General features: G+C 47.1%; 1 pseudogene; it reads right to left on the reverse strand.

Moving 5' to 3' along the window:
• Window positions 1-2,846: 2,846 nt before the first annotated feature.
• LOC144784184 (cis-aconitate decarboxylase-like) lies at window positions 2,847-7,728 on the reverse strand (annotated as a pseudogene).
• Window positions 7,729-10,598: the final 2,870 nt, after the last annotated feature.

Here is a 10,598-nt window from a genome sequence, read left to right on the forward strand (position 1 = left end):
TCTATAGTATGTTGTACTATGTTATACTATGCATAGATTAGTAGATATGACCATAGTTAGCGTGGAGTGGGTGTCGTGTATTTCTATAGGTTCTGAATCGATCCCCCTATTCCTGACCCTATTCTGGTTAAACTACCTAGCTAGTTAATTAACAGTCAGCCCATGAGGCAAGAAATCCCCCATGATGCAGATACCGTTATCTGACGCAGTCACACTACGGCACAGGAACGTGTTATCTGATTAGGTCATAACGCTTGAGATCTAATTAGACAAGCGACATTCCTCCAGCCCCTGATAAGGCATACGACGTTCTCATAACAAATCAAACCTATGACAACCTGGATAATCCGTGCGGCCATTGTTTTGATTTCACAGAGAACTTTAGTAAAGAATGTGCTAACGAGCAAGTCGTATGACATCTTTATTGACGTACCTATGTCCATCCTTACGTCAATCCCGGCACCTTTAAGGTATAAATATTGCCGACCTTGCCCTATGCAAAACACACGCGTGGTGACAAGACGGAGCAGCCATACTTGCCGAAGCCGAGAGCAGAAGCAGACCCCGCAGGCAGCAGCCCCGCCTTCCTGACGCGCTGAGAGACGCGCTGCTATCTCAAGCCGAGAGACCCAGCACCGGCGTTTCTGGGCAGCCCTCGCAGGCAGCCTGGAATATCGAGAGCAGAGAAAGAGATACCATTCCTCATTCATCCTAAATTCCAGGTACAGAACTGAATAACCCCTCCTAGAGAATTCTTTAGTTATTCACTTGGCAAAAACAAACTTAACTTAAACTGTAACTTTCTATTCCCGCCCACGCATTAGACTTAGGTCAGGTACACGGGGTAGGCGTATTTAGAAACACCAGTTGAGTACGTTTAGTCAAATGTATATGTGTATGTAAATATATTTTAATTATTTTAAAGCATCATATGGCTCAGAAACCATATCAATGTTTTTACAGTATTATTTTATACTATTGCTTTTAATGTATGCACTTTACTTAACTATAAGTATTGCAATAATATCGATCCATTTCTCTTGTACGAGAAAAGAGACTGATCAATAAATAACATCTTTTATTGAACACGCCCGTCTCTTCCTTTTCTCTACATTCTGATGAGACTAAGAATGCACGTACTGACTGAGTAAAATAATTGCCTTGTGCTCACACGACTCTTGAGATTGACTCTTGATTAGGGGAGAGCAAAGTTGTCATGTTCTATGGTTGTCAGAAACTAAATCCCTTCTTGTCTAATCAGGGGAGTTAATCCTTCCTTGAACATTCGAGAAAGTTTCTAGCGAACTCTGAGCTTAGCTGGCAAACCCAAAAATTAAGTCTAGTATCGACAGTAGTAGACCTAGTTAACGTCTGGTCTAGGCCTTTACTGCCGTAGGTACTATTCCAATGCGCAGAGCCTATTGGGAAAATAGGAGCTACACTACACACTCAGTAGGCTCTCACTTACAGTCTGCTCACACACTGGAAATGCGCCTAGAGATCCCTTCGGTGATGATTTGTCCGCCTAACAAGTGGAATAAATAAATAGAGTCTTGCTGAACCTGAAATTCCAGCTAGAGTGGCTAACACTTGCAAGAAACAATCAGCTGTTTATATGGGAATATATGGCATCCTGAAGGATGTGGATTGTCACTTTTACTGATCTTCATTAATAAACTAATATTGAAATACTCTGCAAAGTAGGTTTGCCAAATGTTGTTTCTAAATATGGTCAGGCATTTGACTGAGTGGAGTGGGTCACAGAATTGGCTGGTAAATCTATGATTGTTTGGTATTTCCACATGATTGATTACTTTCCAGTATGCTCTGCTTTCCATTGTATGTGGCAGATTGTGAGAACGGAGAACGACCACAGGGGTGCAAACTGGATGACAACAGCTGAAGAATGTTAACATTTTAAATTTGTGCCAAGACCTGATCAATCTTAAGTACTTGTTCAGGTGTGTATATTTAGCTGTTATTTGAGTAGTTGTGCATGTGAGGGAAGCTTCTTACAACACTGAAGCTTTTTTTGGTACAGGTTGTTAAACTCTAGCAAGGGGGCCAGCATGCTGAGAAACAGCTGAAAATGAGAGTTTGTGTGAGAGGCTCCATTCTCCCTGCACCAAGCAGTGGCTCACTTGTGAGTTAGTATCTAAAATGTCAGCTTATTTTTATTTAAAAAAACTATACAACCATTGTACAATAAATACAGCGGGTTTATTAAAAAATAAATAAATAACAGAAAACACAAAATATGTTTCACTAACAAAACATGAGAGACTGGCATAGAAAAAGTCCTTTCATTGACTTAATGTGTCCTGTGTTTTTAGAAAAGTACACATGATAGTGCGGGACACAGAGAATTCAATACTGGTATAAAATGTGAAGATCCAGCTGTCCCTTTCTTTGGCTCCCGGGGAGAATCATTCATTGTGAAGCAGGCATGATATTTCAGTGAGATCAGGGCTCATTTTTAACAATAATCAAATATTAATAAATAACATTTTACAGTTCTTGCAAAGTACTGATGAGGTTCTAGGAATCTCAATCCTATAGTTTCTGGCCAGCCAGATGCTTCTTATTTGTACGGTTCAAAGGGGACCTTTTTGTACTGTGAGACATGACAGCACTTTTCATGAGAGCTGAGTACATGACTGTCACTCATTGTTTTATACAATGTTTAGATAATGTTCCTCTCCTTGAGGCGATTTTCAATTTTATATAAAACAACGTATATTAAAGATGAGTGCACCAGGTAGGTCATTCAACATTTGTGAGAGGGATGTATTTTGATTGAACACTTTTAGTACAGGAAGGATGTCAGGTGTGAGCTGTCTGCACCTTTACCACAGGGAGGATGCCAGGTGTGAGCTGTCTGCCAGGCTCTCGATCTCCTCCACCACTTCAATAACGGCTTCCGCCTGGTCTTGGTGGAGCACATGGCTAGCGTTGGAGCGGAATTTCTCATGGAGTGATTCTTGGCTGAGGGGCTTCCTCCAGTGTCCATAGAAGGTGTCACATCTGCCCGTCACGATCTCTCCGCTGTCCAGGAGCAGCGCTACTTCTCCGTACATCTTGTCGAAGTTAGCTCATTGTCCTCAGGGTGTTCCACCACCAACTTCTTCAACAGGTTGATGAGGTCAGGACTCCTGAGGCTGTCCTCACTGAGGGAAGAGATGCCCACCTTGCCATCCAGGAGGGCTGTGCAGGCGTTGAACTGGAAGGAGTGTCGGGCCTGGTGCTCAGACTCTGGGAAGGGTCTGTTGATGTACTTGGAGACTGGGACCCTCAGAAGAATAGAGCGGATGGCAGCTGGGTTGAAAGACCCCATTATATTGATGACTCGGTTTCTGGTTGAGATGGCAGCGTCTACGACCCAGTGCATGCCCAGGTGAGCTGGGAACCTCTTGAAGGCAATGTCTTGTTTCTCCAACAGGAAGCTGTAATCTTGATCTGGCACTGCCAGTGGCAAGGGCTGGTAGTCACCATAGAAAGCACTGAACCCTGAGCAGCCGGGCACATCGTCCAAGATTAGTGGGTTGGCCTCCATCCCTCGGGCAGCTAAAAATGCTGCTTCCATGCCAAGGCGGGTGGCGTTGCCAATATGGAGAGGCTTGGCAAGAGTTGCTGCATTGGCCATAGGTGCCCCTGCCAGAGAGGCGGCAATCGCCAGAGCATGGGCACACTGGTCTGCATTCAATGAAAGAAGTTTCGCTGTGGCAGCAGCACTGCCCATGGTGCCAACAACAGAAGGTGGGTGGAATCTGATAGGAGATACAAAGAACAGTGTCAAACATGGTATAAGGTTAATGGCAAGATAGTTGCATAGGCAGTACTAATACTAAGTGTGAAGTAAAGAAATATGCTAAGAGCATGTCAGATATGTACCATTAAAGCCATCATGCAGTGTGAGAAGGCATTGACAATATGCTAAGATCTAATCAAGCACTTGACATAAATATATAACCCAGTTACAGTGCACAGAAAAATAATCTTTACCATGTTTACATTGTGTGCTATCCACATACATGAAACTGTTTGCATCACAGGCTCTTCTTTGTGATAGTTCTGCCCTCTGTGCACACCAGGCACAGATCATAACATTACCCCCTCTAGGGATCTCACTCATAACACGAGCTATTTCTACCCTCTTTGAGCATCACAACCATGGTCTTGAGATACTGCAGCCCCTGAGGGCATTCTCTGTTGGTCATGGAGTATTTATGTCCTTTGTGGGCATCACACATACCTCTTGGGGATATTGCTGGCTTCATTGGAGAAACGCATGAGTCTTCCTTGCACCTCGATGCCTACGTTGAATGCCAACAGGAAGTCTGAGCCACTGGGTCGTGAGCCCACTGGGAGCATCTGGGAAGCAGCCATTAGAGCCGGCAGCACAGCGCCCGAGGGGTGAGTGGCAGGGTGCCAAGTGTCATCGAAGTCCATGGAGTGAGTCTGTAGAAGAGGAGAAGAGGGTTAGGAGGTGCTTCAAGAAGAGAACCAGGAAGTGATGGTAACCAGAGAGATAGTGTCATTAACCTATGGAAACAATTTACAGACATGGAGGATCCATATTTTAAAATGTTGTTGAGTGACTGCACCATTGCCCAATACAGACTCTCTACAGAAGTGGAAACAGACAAGATTGAACACTGGAGGAGAGTGTAGAGGAGTAAAATTCTCATGAACTCATCGCTCCTAGCCTACGATTGATGGATACATTGATAAGCAGCTGTCAAATTCCTTACCGCCACTCCATTGACATATGCAGCCAGCGTGGGAGGGAGTCTCATTCTTTTCCTTCCGTACACAGAGCTGATCGCAGACAAGGAGAACATGTCCTGTTGGAGAGAGAATAAAGGTATGAATGAAGAGAGCACCTAGACACCTAGTGGGGGAAGAAGGTAGCTTGTGAGAGGTTGGGTAACTCAACACTAAACACAGGATGGTACATCTCATACCTGGAGAGGTCTATTAGGAGAAAGACAGGAGCAGGTGAGGGATCTCCGGGAGCAGGAGTAGTGTTCCTGAAGGACAGCTGTGTAGGAGATCAGAGGTCCCCATGTTTAGCTGCTTACCCTGATGATACCCGCTCTCCTGGCAGTGTCTCGAGATATTCACTGCTTAATAACTCCAGGGAGTCTAGGGTGTGATTTGTGAGAATTCAAGGTGGATTTTATGACTTGGTCTTTCTCTCTTCTCACCTATTATTTCAGGTAGCTGGTCACAGTGTTGGTCTAGAGGGTTATTTAATGGGTGGGGAGACCAGGGTATGATGCTTGGTTAGATCCAAGACCCCGATAAGCAGGTAAAATCTCTTAGTGATACTGAACAACTAAAGTCTGAAGAGGTTCTGATTAAGGGATGGTTTTATCATGAGACGTTGCTTTTTTAGTCGAAGTTTCCTTTACCTTTCAAGTATCTCAAGACCAAGCTAACTTTCTTGGTCCTGGTAGTGTGTTTTAATGGTGGTGTGTTACTGGTTCTAGTGTTTGTTTTACTCCAAGCCTCACTTTAACTGAGAGGACCCTTGGGAGATGGCCCCTCTTCTGATATACAGGGTTTTAGTGCGCATGTACTTCATGGTGTGCTTTCTGGTTTGGACCCCGCCTCCCTTTAAAACATGGGCTCCCGAGGAGATTATGGCATAGGCGTTTTTTAATGGCTGGGTGGTGAATAGTGGGTGTGCTTGTTGTGGCCCATGTCTCAGGCTGGGTCACAGGGAGATGGTGATCAGCATAGGTCTAGAGGGGTTTGATGGATGATTGTTGCTTTGGAGTTCTGTGGTGTATTTCATGGCGCAGCACTTGTTTCCACTTACATGGCAGCATCACAGGAAGATGTTCACACTCTTGGTCTAAAAAGGTTTTTTCATGGCTGTGTGTTGCATGGTGTGGTCTGTGGTGTCTTCCATGTCTCCTCCTACCTGGCATGATTACAGGGAGATAGTGCTGCCTGATGTGCTCCATGTCACCTCTTGCCTGGCAGTATCCCAGGGCGATGGCCACACTGTTGCCCTTTAACAGTTTTTTATGGATGTGTGTTGCATAATGTCTTGCTTGGTATGTTCAATGTCTCTCTTACCTGGCAGTATCCCAGGCAGATTGTCACACTGTTTTTCTAGAATGGGTTTTAACAGACGTGTGTTGCAGGGTGTGTTACTTGGTGTGCTCCATGTCTCCTCTTACCTGGCAGTATCCCAGGGTGATGTTGAACACATGGGTCGTGCTTCCCACAAGTCCAACCCCGATGCTGTCCAGGATCATACGCTTGCTTCTGTGCCGCACCGCTTGGGACAGGTGATCTGCCTGGACTCCATGTATGAAGGACGCAAAGCTGCTGGTGACCGCCTTCTCCAGGGGCCTCCCCTCCAGCGCTGGATGAGGAGAAGAGACAGGATCAGAACTACTGGCACTCTGGGTTGGCATGAGACAAGAGTCCAGCTGATCTGCACCAGAAACAGAACATGTGTATATGGGACAATCATTACTCAGGACCCTTGGAGTGTAGACCCATAGAAGACTCAAGCCAGAGTGAGCAGCCCCAGAACCAGTAACTGGACCCAGGACATAGAGAGAGGTCTCAGACCAGTGGGAGTGACACCAGAACCAGTAAAAGGGCCCAGGATATAGAGAGAGGTCTCAGACCAGGGGGAGTAACACTAGAACCAGAAACTGAGCCCAGAACATAGAGAGTGGGGTCTCAGACCAGGGGGGAGTGACACCAGAACCAGTTACTGGACCTAGGACATAGAGAGAGGTCTCAGACCAGGGAGGGTGACACCAGAACCAGAAACTGGACCCAGGACATAGAGAGAGGTCTCAGACCAGGCGGGGTGACACCAGAACCAGTAACGGATGTATGACGTTACAACGCATACTTTTACATCACATGCCTTTACAACGCGGTTTTTACATCGCATACCATTACAACGCATAGTGCTTTTAGGCGCTGGATAGTGATTTATTTAATTTACTATTCCAACTCCAGTCCCCGTGGATAGTAGGGAAGGTGTTGGATAGTATATTAAATACATTCCCTATCCTAGAGCGCCCCCCAGCGCTATGCGTTGTAATGGTTTGCGTTGTAAAAGTTGCGTCGTAATGGTAGTGCGTTGTAAAAGTTTCGTTGTAAAGGATGTTTCCCACCAGTAACTGGACCCAGGATATAGAGAGAGGTCTCAGACCAGGGGGAGTGACAGCAGAACCAGTTACTGGACCTAGGACATAGAGAGAGGTCTCAGACCAGGGGGAGTGACACCAGCACCTGTTACTGGACCTAGGACATGAATAGAGGCCTCAGACCTGGGGGAGTGACAGCAGAACCAGTTACTGGACCTAGGACATGGATAGAGGTCTGAGACCGGGGGGGGGGGGGTGGTGTGACACCAGAACCAATAACTGGACCCAGGACATGGATAGAGGTCTGAAACCGGGGGGTGGGGGGGGGGTGGTGTGACACAAGAACCAGTTACTGGACCCAGGACATAGAGAGAGGTCTCATGCCAGGGGGAGTACCACCAGAACCAGTAACTGGACCCAGGACATAGAAAGAGGTCCCAGACTAAGGGGGGGGGGGGTGACATCAGAACTAGTTACTGGGCACAAAATACAGATACCAGCGGCTGTGAGTGCAGAGACACTTACCTTCCACTGCTGCTGTGTGCACCCGCCTAGACACCCTGAGGATGGCCTGTGGCTTCTGGAAGAAGAAAGAGAGTGACATTAGCTGAGTTGCTGCAGTGAATCAGAACATGGAAAGGAGAGTAAAGGGCTAGAAGAGCAGAGCAGAGGGCAACGAGGGTGAGAAGGGAAAAAGGACAGAGCAGGAGGAATAACAGAGGAGAGGTTTGAGGGTGGTCCCTGTTAGAGTCCCCAGTCTGTCAAGCTGCAGTCCAAGACTGGCAAATGAGAAACTTCAGCCTGGTCCATGGGCAGTCCCAGCTTTGCAGATAAGCAATCCTAGGAGGGCACATGCCCTCTCCCAGCAAGGCACATAAGACGTCACTGCCTGGCATATCAGCAAATAAAGCCTGGTTTATAAACAGCCCTAGACTTGCACATTAGCTGCAGGCTGGCACCGCAGCCACTCTGTCCCAAGGATCAAACCTGGTCCATGTAAAGAGCGCCTCTAGCGCATTGAACAGCACCCGGGATTTATAGGCACCACCCTGGCATATGATGCCAGCATCTGGACACACATGTGATGTCAGCACTCTGATAAAGTATGCCAGCACCTTGGCAAATGAAGTCAGCACACTGTCACATAATGAAAGTACCCGGCACTATAGGAGCCATGCTGGGATGCTATGCCAGCGCCTTCAGTTGGCATACATCTGGTCGCAGCACCTTGACAAAGGATGCCCGTCTTCTGGCCTATGACGTCAGCACGCTGGGAGATGATGCCAGCACCTTGGCACATCATGTCAGCACTTGAGGTGGTCTCTGTTCTGATGCAGGGACTCTGGTGAAATGTTGGCACGGGAACAGCGTGGGCATGACATCAGTTGGCACAGTATGAACTGTTCATCTTGCTCCTGTCATGGACGTGAAATGGGCAATGTTCCCTAGGGCACAGTGCACCACCAGGGTTTACCAAATGGCACAACCATGCCACCTGTGACCATATATTTCTATTGTCAGACTTCTGATCGGCTAAAGTTGTGCTATTTAAAAATAATCCCCCCAGGGCTGCCTCTAAAGACTATGGCTAATTGAAAACGTTGTGTAACGTGCATTATTACACATTGTGAAAGAAGCACTTACAATCCGGTCCCAAACTCCTTCTACAACAGACCTTAATTACCTAAGATGCTCCTGTTACGTCACGGCTACATGCACATCCATAGCATGAACAGAACAGAAACACACATGACTAATGCACTCAGAGCAGACGATAGTAAACACGCGATGAGGTCAGAATAAAAGGTGCCATCCTTTTATTCACCCACGTACATTTAAAAACGGAAAAGCATAAGAAAATATGAGTATAAAAAGTATTTTAACATTTCGAGAATGCTAACGTGAAATAAAAGACGAATACACGTGTGAAAGGAGTATTATGACCAAGCACATCTTCTAATAAGTAAATGCACTCTCTGCTCTATTTTAAAATAAATCTCTATAAAAACAAATTGAATTTCGAGATCTAGAGACAGGCGTTCAACCAATGGAAACAAACGATGCGCCCCAAACTGAAGCAAAATATACAAATACAGCCGTTACAGCTGCGACCCCCGATATCTGTAGCAGGGGCTCACCTGGAAGGCGCCTTGAAGCATCCTGCGCCCTGATGTCTGCCGCTGTCCTTAGTGGGGTTTTCTCTGTCGTCAGTCAGTCTCTGGGGAGGTCTCCTCTGCCTCTGCAGTCAGTCTTAGTTCCAAGAGAGGTCTCAATCAGTCGCTGTCTTTGGAGATAGATGTTCTCTGTCCACCTGGGAGGGTCTTTTCTGTCCCTGTCCTGGGACAGTCCTTCGCTCTCTCTGGTGCTGAGGGGCAGGGTGGGCCTCTAGTGCTGGCAGGTGTTGTGTCTCTCTCCAGCCAGGGGTTAAATACGCTTAAGGGGAAGTGAGCTCCCCTAAAAAAGCCCTATGTAGAGTGACGTCACTGTAAGGGGCGGGGCGAGGTGTAACCTGGGCCAGGCATCACCCTCTGGGAAAGACCAGGAGACCTCTTGGAAATTCCTGCAGTCCATATACTGGAGAAAAGAACAAAGGTGGGGGAGGGGCCTATGAACCCCAGGAGACATCCCAGACTGCGTCCAAGTGTCCGCGAGCCCTCCCCTGGCTTCCTAGGATGGCGGATGGACTTAGATAATAGTGACGGGGATATAACAGGGCGTGTGCGCGCGCTCAGATGTATAGCTCCTCTTATGTTTGCTTCTAAATCTGAGCATATATGTATGTACAAATGAAACTGCAATTCTAGATACAATCGAACACCAGATCTGAACCGGGCTTTTACACAACCCCAGACTCATAACAGGCAAATGAGTCTGTGCCATGGGGGAAGCAGCATCTATCTGATAAAATATGTCCTCTGGAAAAAGACCTACAGAAAATCCTTTCGAAATGACCCCAAGTTTGAATATTTACCACTGCTCCTCACCAGTTAATAGCCCCTTAAAATTCTATTATAAATGAATCTCTAATATACCAGGGCTCTGCCATCACAGGCCAAGCTTCTTCCAATACAAATCTAAGTTTTGCTCAAATATGCCAAAGTTTTCCCAATTACATAACGCTGAGTGTTGTTAATATGATGATCAAGGCGCTAGCCTGTCCCAGGGGCTGCTCAGCTGTGCGAGACATAAGGATGCTGCTCAACGTGCCAGGGGTCTGCTCACAGCGCCAGGTGTCTGCTCACAGCGCCAGGGGTCTGCTCACAGCGCCAGGTGTCTGCTCACAGCGCCAGGGGTCTGCTCACAGTGCCAGGGGTCTGCTCACTGTGCCAGGGGTCTGCTCACTGTGCCAGGGGTCTGCTCACTGTGCCAGCGGTCTGCTCACAGTTCCAGGGGTCTGCTCACAGTGCCAGGGGTCTGCTCACAGAGCCAGGTGTATGCTCACAGCGCCAGGGGTCTGCTCACAGCGCCAGGGGT

The sequence above is a fragment of the Lissotriton helveticus genome, chromosome 10, assembly GCF_964261635.1.
Source record: "Lissotriton helveticus chromosome 10, aLisHel1.1, whole genome shotgun sequence".
Lineage (NCBI taxonomy): Eukaryota > Metazoa > Chordata > Amphibia > Caudata > Salamandridae > Lissotriton > Lissotriton helveticus.